Source organism: Athene noctua, unplaced genomic scaffold (assembly GCF_965140245.1).
Source record: "Athene noctua unplaced genomic scaffold, bAthNoc1.hap1.1 HAP1_HAP1_scaffold_31, whole genome shotgun sequence".
Taxonomy (NCBI): domain Eukaryota; kingdom Metazoa; phylum Chordata; class Aves; order Strigiformes; family Strigidae; genus Athene; species Athene noctua.
The window spans coordinates 1,195,259-1,205,880 of NW_027437536.1; positions in this window are offsets into that span (position 1 = coordinate 1,195,259).

Below are 10,622 nucleotides of genomic sequence, written 5' to 3' on the forward strand. Positions count from 1 at the left end.
TTTCAACAGTTTTCCTACTGGCAATTCTGCTCATCCCTTTGTAGCATGATGTAACTACCACTGACGATTAAATACAAAACACACTTTGTATTGGAACAGAATTTAAAATCTGTATCATTTTAAACTTAAAGATAGATTTAGATACCTCACAGAAAGCTCTTCTTTGAAAAGTGAGAGTGAATTCCAAATAGGTCTTAATTACCCTAGATGTATTACAGACAATAAGCTTTTTATTGAAATGAAATGTGATGCTTTAAAAATCCCCTTTACTATAAATGACCAGAGTCTTCTAGCTATATTTTTGGCTCCTTTTGGGCTTAGTGTTTGTTGTAGATTACATTGTGCTGTAAAAATTGGAAACAATAACAGAGCTAATGGTAGATGTTAAATAGAAAACAGTAACATGCGAAGGCAACCATTGATCTACTCCAATCTCCTTCAGAAAATAACAAGGGAAAGTTTCAGAATCGCTGAAATCTAGCTAGTAAGGAGAATTTAAAGCCTGTTAGTCTTTGTATTCTGTTCAGAAACACTGCAGAAAAATCTAGATTTTTGCTTATTTGCAGTACTATTGTAGTACTTTTTTTTTTTTTTTTCTACTAGAAATTTAGTATTGTGTTGTTTATATCCTATGAGTGTATGTATCATTTCATAATGATGTTAATAAAAGCTAGAGGGAAGGGTTGAAAGAGATCTCCATTATTCCCTTAAAATTATCATATTGGAAGTTTAAGAAATTTGTATAATCTCACCTCTTGGGTCAAGTAAAAAGATTGAGTAAGACATATCATACGCAGATCACTCTCAGAAACATATTATAAGTCATATCTACTGTTGGATGTGGAGAGAAAGAGAGAATTTTTTCTACATTATTTATTATTATTATTTCAACTGTCAGGTTGTGCCTAGAATTTAACCCTGTCAGGAACTTTACCAGTGAAGAAATAAGAAAGATTTAGTGAAAAAAAATGTCCCTCTTTAGGAATGTTATTAATCAAAATAGGAAAAAATATAAGAAATGGAGAGACAAACAGATTGTTCATTGCAGGGGTGGGTTTACACCATATGTGTTCTTCAGCAGGAGGTTTTGTTGGTGGGGAAATGGAGGAAAAGTAGCTTGACAAAGCTTACTTGATCTGAAATATATCAGTATAGGTTTACAAAAGACAGCATCCAGTTCAGGTAAGGGAAACCCAAGAGACTGCTTGTTGGAAATAAACTATATTTCTCTCACAGATCTTGGGGAAAAAAGGATCTTAGCTTGTGTGTTCTGTCGTGAGTTTGGGTTGAGTTTTATAAGGGACTGCAGATACCATAAAATTAGCTTTAGGGCAAATTAGCCTTCTATGTGAATGATTCAAAATGAACTTGTGCTTAAGTCCTATATGATAAAATGAAATGAAAAGAATGAAACAGGTTGAGGCATGCACACATAACTAAGTAGTGGGAAAACCTGAGTGGCTGAGATGGGGGAGAGAGGGTTGAAGAGAGCTGTCAGACTTTGTTGTTTGACCTTGACAGCAGAGCACTCTGAGTGGCCCACCACTTGGCTCTGGTGAGTAGTATAATTTTAAGAGGTAATTGGTGACTTTCAGCTTGCTGTTAAATCCTAGATCCCAAGGTTTCGAGTTTGACATTAAAACTAAAATTCAGAAAAAAAGCAATCTTGTGTTTCGCTGCAAAGAAATGTTTAAAGGGAAATGAAGAAGGGAAAAAATATAAAAGCAACAAACAAATAAAAATGCCAAAAGCTGAAAATTACTATATGAGAAGGAGAGGAATGGCAGCAAGCAGACAAAATACAGAGGGAAAGATTCAGAAGGTACAGACAACAGTTGATACTGGACATTTCTTGAATTATTTTACGTTGCTATTGCTCTATCTTCACATTCTCAGCTGCTCATTCTTTCTAATACCTTTCCTAAGTCTATGTGTCAGGGTGAGGGGAAATTTGCATAAGTCTTTCTGTGACTACACAGTATAAGGTCTCCTCTATCTACTGCTCATCTAAAGGGTGTTCTTAAGGGGATGGTCTCAAGCCAGTTCTATATTCCTCTTCCTCTGATGGAGTAGTATCTTCTTGAACTGCTTTATGGGTCTGTTTTGCTAGATTTATACTGTTTAGCTCTTCTATGCAGTTTCTTTTTCAAGTTTTCTGTTTATCTAGTGAAGGATAGTGGCTAGGACCTTATAGCAATTATTATACCCCTAGATATTTATCATTTTGTAATTCTGAGGGAAAGATGGAATAAGGTTGATGAAGTAGGCATGGAATAGAGTTAAATTACATCTGTTCTGTCCCCTCTGTTAAACATCCTTTATGAAGCTTAGATTTAGGTCCTAAACATCTGTTTGTCAGCCATCCCACACTTGCTCTCTTTATAAAATACTTTTTCCTTCCCTCAAGGGCTTGACAACAGCTTCAGGGGATCTTTTTATGGTTTGGGGCTCCCCAGTGCAAAAGAGATGCTGACAAGCTGGAGGAGGTACTGTGGGAGGTGCCACTAAGATGACTGGTGGTGCTGGACCACAAGACACACAAAAAGACTTCAAAGGAACTTGTTTCACTTAGCCTGCAAAAGGGAAAGTTGTGGAAGCAGGGAAAATCTAATCATAGACTGCCACAATGTAAAGGAGGGTTGCAAAGAAGGTAGAGCTAGACTCTTTGCAGACATCCACAATTAAAGGGCAGGAATTGGCAGTCTTAATCTGCAATAGGATGTAGAAGTGCAAAGAAAAAAAATTCTTTGTTGTGACTGACCCTTTTGGGCAGGTTCTCAGAGATGCTCTGGAGGTTTTCAGAACACCTCTGGGTGAGGTTCAAAGAAAACTGGTCTACCTGTGAGGTTGCGCTTACTTGGAGAAGGCAACTGCACTGGGTGGCACCCCGAGTCCCCTCCAAAACCACATTTTATATGTTTGCAAGTAGCTCACGAGTGTTGTTGTTCCTTGGGGTACGATAAGAGCAGACTGCTGAAAAAGATTTCAAGTGTAAGATTTGATATCTCAGTGGGTGGAAAGGGGGTGTTAGGTGGTTGATCTTGCATATGTCTGTGGAGAAGACTTGAACAGCAGAGAAATTTCAATCCTGTTAAATTCAGCTTTTTAAAAATTAAATTTTGTTTATTTTAAAAGTTCTCTTAAAAATGGACTAATGGCAAAGATGTTATAATTAGAGTTGCAACAAGCAATAATAATCCATAGTTCCAAAGAGCTACAACTTCCTTTGTTTTTGTAGCATAGCAGAAAGCAGCAAAGTTTAATGTTTCTTCTAGAAAATAAAATTGGCTTTTGAGATTAAATAAATTAAAGCTGTAAATTTTGATAAGAAAAATTGCAGGAGTACTTGGGGGTAAAACCAAACATATTCTTTCTGTTTTGTAATGAGTAGCGATAATGTGGATATGTAGGGACGTCTGGGGTGAGAGGAGACTTTACACAGTGTAGAGGGAGTTTGCTGATGTTCTTTGATCAAGAAACGAGATTTGCAGAGGTGTGTGGCATATTGCTGGTACAGAGTTAAAAGCACAGAACCTCAGCTTAGTCTGTCCCTGGCTGCTCTCACATAAATGACTTTGTCAAGAGAAAACAGCAGCATTCTTTTCCTAAGTGTAAGAATAGAGGGAATTTATGGTCTTCAATCTATTAGGAAACAGATGTTCTCAACATATATTACATTTCATGTATATTTCATATACGTGAAATGTGTATGAATGTAGCAGGTCTCAAAAGAGGCCTGAGCCGATCTTGCAAACGTATGATAAACCTTTTTCACTCCATCTATACAACTTGCTCCAAATGTGGCTTAAACGATTTTAAAACTTTTTAGAATGCCTCACAACACCTGAGAAGTATAGAGGTTGATTAGTACCCAGAGTTCAATTGCTTTTTCTTAAGAATATGTATACACTTTTTTTGGCCACATGTATTCATGTTATTACTGTGATGCATAAAATACAAAATTAATCAGATAATGTTAAAAATCAAGAAATTTGGTATCTGGAGACTTTTATTTCATCTCAGGAGACTTCTGTTTCATCTCAAGTTCTTTAAAAAGTCTGAGGAGATGTTATCAAATTCAGATTTACTGCAGATATTTTTTCTCTCATACTGACAATATAAAATATCTGATAATATTTATGTAATTTTATGAAACTGTTTATAGAATCTGCTTTGACAGGATTTACTTAGCAGTGCCTGTGTATTCTTGTCATGCTATATAGCTTGGATTTACTTATGTCAGCTTATAGGTGTCAGTGGTTTCAGAGGAGTTTCCAGATTTCATGAAGCCAAGTTACAAATGATTATAACTTTCCCCTACCCCCATCAACCTGGGTTCCAGGAGCAAATGTTATGTGTTATATTTATACCTGGCTAATGCTGACTGCAGGGCACTACAGTTCATCATTTCTGCTGACCAGTATGAAGTGAATGTGCTCTGAAGTCACCAGGCTTCTTTATTCTGGTGGATCCAAACATTAAGAGATCCTACTCTAACTAGTGAAAATAGGTGGAAGAATCATTGGAACATCATTTAAGATTAATATTGCCAAGTTCTCTGGGGTTTTTGTAAGCAAACATAAGATTTTTCACCACATGTTCCAATGTGATGACATGTAGTAATTTGGAACACTGGGTGCCAGCACACAACATGAAATGTCCGTGATGACCTGCTTTCTTAAGCTAACTTATTTAAAAAAGAATGTGAGACTTGTCAGCTTCTGAAAGCAAAGTGTATTAAAAAACCTGCTACAAGAAGAATTGCATCTAAATTTTTTCCTATCACTGTTTATACCTGTTGATGTCCTCTAATTTTCTATGTTCATATAAAATATTTTGACTTTGTCTTCTGTACACAGTAAATTTATTGTAATTGAAGAACCTCCTTTGACATCAACTGATTGCCTCAAGCAACCATAAAGTCCTTGTGCACATATGAACAAATTCCAGCAACTGAGACACTGCACATAAGGATTTTTTCATTTATTAATCCATTTTTCAAAAATTATTATGTGACCTAGACTAAGCCCATAGTGCTAATTCTCTTCAATGCTTTTTGTAATAAGGTTTTGCCTTTTGTGTTCTGTAAACACTATTACTTCATACATTTAAGCAGTTAATTTTAACTTAGGTGAGAGATGAAAGAGTTGGTTTGAATGTATTGGAGCGTGCATATATGTCTGCCAAATAGCAGTTACTGAATTTTTCTGAAGTTTTGTTTATGTTTTATTTTTGTAACTAATCTTCCAATGTTTCTGTTATTTTCCTGGTCTGTGGATTCTCCAAATCTAGAGAAACTAAGAATATACTGAAATTTTTCCCTCTAACAAAAGTTTTCAGTGTACAAGAAATTCAGGGAGCTAGATGACAATCAAACACTCAAGGATAGATAAATTTTTTACAGTATGACAATCAAGATTTATGACTTAAGCTACTCCAAAATACCACGGTGTTTAAAGGAAAAAAAAAAAAAAAAAGCCTTTGACTCAATTTTTTCTTACCTAACTCAAGAGTTTTTAAAGAAGTAGTCAGGGTAATCTCTGTAGTAGAAAAAGGTAAGTAGTAAGGCTGAATGGACTATTATATGTCAAAGTAACAGCAAACAACTCATAGGAGCTTGTTCCAATATTAGATCTAATATTAGTTCTGTTCGGTCTGTTTATTTTTGTGTGCTTCAAGCTATGAGTTTTTATCCCAGTGCAAACACAGTTCATTTTGGAAATATTTATTGAAAAATCATCTTTATACTATTTTCTGTTCTTGCAAGCTAGCTATAAAACAAACATAAATATAGTAAGCTAGCTAGTTTAGCTAGCTAAACTATGAATGTTTTATAGTACAAGATCAGCAATTCTCTTCTTCCAAGATTTCTTTCCTTATTCTCTGTGTTCGTTTTGTATGGATGCAAGGATGAACTAAAGTTAATAACAACTTAAGTATTCTGGTGAAATAAAGAGCAAATTAGCAAAGGAAAGACTGACGGTCTGTTCCATTCATTATTTTGCCAAAAATTGTTTTCTGACCCCCCTCTCTGTCTCCAAAACAGTGACAGTAAGGAATTTCTTACTAGATAAGGAAAAAAAAAACCCAAACCCCACACAACAAAAAAACTAATAGCATTTATGTGTTTGGAGTAAAAGGCATAGGAAATCATTATATGTATTTTCCATGATAGTTATGTTAACATTTATTCACTTGATATTACTATATCTGTAGATACTTCAACATACTGTGAGGACTACTTTGCCACATGTGTTCATTATTAAATAACAGTTTAGGTGGGGCTAAAGCACATGAACAAATGTCCTGCTGAAAGGTGTTTGCTTTTGTGGATTTTTTAAATGAAATCTATTTATATATGACCTTGTTTATTAGAACTATTCTTATCAATCTTTTTTCAAGATGGATACTCAGATCTTGCAATATGATTCCTGCTCTGCTCCAGATTTTTATCTTGTTATGATGTCAGTTAAACTGGCTAGGAAAATGAAATACTACAGTATAGATTAATTGATGGATTGATTTTAATAATTTCTGGGATTTCTTCCAATAATTTATTTGAATACTATGAAGATGTAAAGAATGTGAAAATTTTTTTATATAATTCTGTTATACTAAGTTTGTCATATGCATTAATGTCATGTGGTCTTTGTATAAGAAGCTATAAATACATGATAGTGTTTTTGAAGAAATGCATATATTATGAGTAATTATGCTATATGTTTTGTAGAATAGACTTTGGAATTTAAAATTATTGAGACTTGAGACACAACCCTCTTGTGCCCTGCTTCCTTATGCGCCCACAGAAAACTAGACTGTTCCATTCATACTACATGGTATTTTCCTCTCTTGTATTTGAATGACCAGGTAGTCACAGTAAGAATGAGAACAGGTAAGGAACAAATTCTAAATGAAGGAGAAAAAGAGGAACAGAGGTAATCACTTTTGAACAACCTAGAGGAAGGAAGCAGTTTTGCTCCTCAGGTTTCCAGTCTAGCTTTGGATTAAAGATCTGAGGTGAAGCAGGCAGGAGGAGGCCAAGTTGTCTTCTGCACCTCTGTGATTATAATGCATCTTCAGAAGGCCAAAACTAAAAAATAACCAAGAGAATTTCTTTTTATAACCCAAAACTTCATTAGAGTCTAGTTTTCACGTTATTTTCAGTTTAGCCTTATAATGACGTTTAGGGAACTGGAACTGGCATCTCCTTTGATGAACTGCACCAACAGTGTGATTGCAAGAATGATTTCTTTATTTTTTGTAACCACATATCAATACCTCTGTGCATGCTTCCTGTAGGAAGGACAGCTCTGTGGTAATCTTCCACATCCTCACAGTGGCTATTTAGAGTTATCTTGTGATCCCAAAGGATTGGAAGGGATGTTTAAGAGGCAGGGATTCTTTGACTGTGGACAGCAGAACTTAGCAGTATTTGGTCAAGAAACATTTAGAAGCTTCTGTTTCTTCCAAAATAGCTCACATCAGGAGGAGAGATTGCATGATAAAAGGCATTAAAAGTAAGGACCCCAAAGTACACGCTTCATTAAGACGTTTGGAAATTTAATTTAGCATATATTTTACTCCATCAGAAAGAACTACAAAGCAATATATAACAAACTAACTTTCAGGAAAAATTTTTTTGACCATAAATATGGCAATAACTTCAGACCAATATGAGCAAAGATATTCTAACTAGGTACCTTTGGCCATTCCTTTTATGTGGAAGCAAAATTACTTATTTCTAAGGAAGAAATACGTGCATTGGTGTGGGTGAGAGGAAAGGTGAATTCTTTATTTCCCCATACAGCTAACCACAGGAATTCCTGAAGTATGGAAATAACAACATGGTTTTCTGAATTGCAGCATACTCAGTTCCCACTAATCCACAGGTTCCTTCTGTCACATTCCGACACTGGGCTGTGAGACTCCTCCTTTTTCTTCTTTTTTTTCTTCTCCTCCCCCCCCCCCCCCCCCCCTTTTCTCCGCAGGCTTTCTGCTCACTTCTGACACCCTGAGACCTCTGAATCTTCTGTGCCCAGAGTCTGCCTAGCTCCTACCTAAAGCAAGAGCAACCCTTAAGGGAATTCTTTTGACCCAGTTACTCTTTGTGAGAGAACTTAAAGGACAAACTGAGAACCAACATACAGTGTCTATGATATATTATCAGCTAGTTATGCAGGTGGAACAAGGAAGGAACAGGGTATTACAGAAGTAAAGAAGTTAAAGGGATGGTGGTACGCATTTATGGGGACTCAGATTTGTTAGCGTCTTTAGTAACAGAAGAACTTGTTTACCATAAACTACAGGGAAATCTGGATGAGGCAATATGCTCTTCAATTATGAAGTTTTAGTAAATAGATTAAAAATTGAAGGAATGTGAATCAGAGGGAAATAATTCACAGATGATACTTCTGAATATTAGATTTGCTTTCTGAAACTGTAGATAGGAAATCGTGTGATCTATAGAAAATGGTAGCTGGATGGTGTTCTATGAATAAAACTACCAAATGTAAATATAAAAATAATTAAGAAAAAATATCCTCTGTCCTGAAACTTTATTGCTTTAAATGCTGAACTCTGAAGATATCTTGTATCCTTTCTTGCAAAATGTAGTTTATACTTAGGAGAAAATCATGTCTTGCCTGCATTAGCCAAAGCTGTCTCAGTTTTAGCATGATTAGCAGCCTGCATTCTGCCTTCCTATTACAGCAAAGTATTCAATGGGAAAAGGTCAATGTGATATTTTTGCTGTTTTCTCATAACTCTATGAACAGTAAATAGAATTAAGCCTGAAGAGTTTCAGAATGTTCTGCAAGGAAAGGATGAATCTAGGCAGATCAAGGCAGCTGCAACAATATGCAGGAGCCCACATTTTAGATGCAGAAATGTAATGACTGGGATCTACTTTATGCCCTGGCATTTGGCACAACAGGCCTGTTGAAGTTAACCACCGCAATAAGCTGCGGTATAAATCTTAGATGACAGTTACACCCTTGTTGTGGTGGCTGGTGACTGATGTTGTTAACGAATGTTGCTGAAACATTAGAAACAGCTTTGAATGTGCATTAACCGATGATTCCAGAACAGTCAAAGAGCTAGAAGCACTGTGTATGAATTTCCTCTCGAGAGACTGAAGAATGCAAATTCCTGGTGTCCTGTCAAAAATCAGACTCAATTCAAACAGTTTTAGACAAAACAGAAAACAAAGTAAAAAGATGTGCAGATTTGACTTAGGCAAATGTTTTGAAATATCCTCTTCCCTGCCCCCCCCCGCCCCCCTCCCCCCCCCCCCCCCCCAAAAAAAAAAAAAAAACAACCCCACAAGCTGGTTTCCTGATACCTATAATTGAAGAATTTGAGCTGCTTGGGTACCAAAAGGTAATTGGAAAGCTATAAGTAACTAGCTCTTTCCCTGACAAAGGACTTCAGTCTGTTACTTGCTCTACTCCTTCCCCCCCTCTCTCAAACTTCTCCAGGAATGTACTTGATAACCTGTCTTTGGAATTCTGAGGTAATTCCCAGTCTCTACCTCTTAGTGATTTTATCCTAAACTCTGAGTATCTGGTAATACTGGTATTTGTGCCTAGTTTAAATACATTTTCATGCTGACATTTTATATGAGGTAAATGCCTATTGTATCTCACTAATACAGGTGCCTGTACAGTGGCATTTAGTATTTCCTTGCTGGTTACAGAAATGGACAGAAACAAAAGAAACACAGCACATCCACTTTAGAGTACTATGTCAAATGAAAAGAATTGCTCTAAGGCTGAGATGATCCCCAGAGCATACTGGCTCAGAATAGAAAAAGCAATTGAGCCTTGCATCCTGTAGTGTGAACAGCATTCTTATGATATATTCTGTTCTTCTTTGATACTTCCACTTTTATTTCCCCTTTCTACATACATAATTTATTGCTTTCTAGTACGTGGAAGTGTGATGTTGCATAGTTTGTTTAGATTTTCCAGGGGACTAATAAAATAGGTTTCCTTCTCTTTTTTTATGGATAAGTACTAATTTATGTTTTTAACAGAATCTGAGTGACAGGTAGTGAATGATGTATGATCTCCATCTAGTGCAGAAAGACCCATAAACAGCGCTTGAATACTAGCATCCCATTCTCATTTGCAAGATTATATGGCTGCTGCAGTACAAAGAGCATTCAGTTGGTTTGTAGCAGGATTTGCACCTAAGACTATGACTTAACCAAGGAAGCATACGGACTCTGCTGTGAGTAACAAACAGTGGTGTCTCTAGCTCACCCATAACAGCTGTCCTGGAGATGCTGCCTTTTTAAGGCAGCATCCTAATACCGTGCCACATAACTATTTCTTTATGAAGATGTGTAGAGTCAGGTGCTCATTTACGCTTGAAACACCGGTCACAGGCTTCAAAAGTGATGTGATTCAACAGACTCTGTTAAAGTAACTTGGCTCCTAAGTTTGAAAGGCCTTTGTTGTGAAAAAACTTTTAGCAACTGGGGACTAATTGTCTCCTGACGAGGTTTGGAGTTTTCAGTCAACTGGTAGGCACGGCTTACCATAGATTACTATGTTGCATCAGATTAATACTGAAATAATACTAGGAAAGCTTTGAGAGGGCTTCAGTTGCTTTATATGATG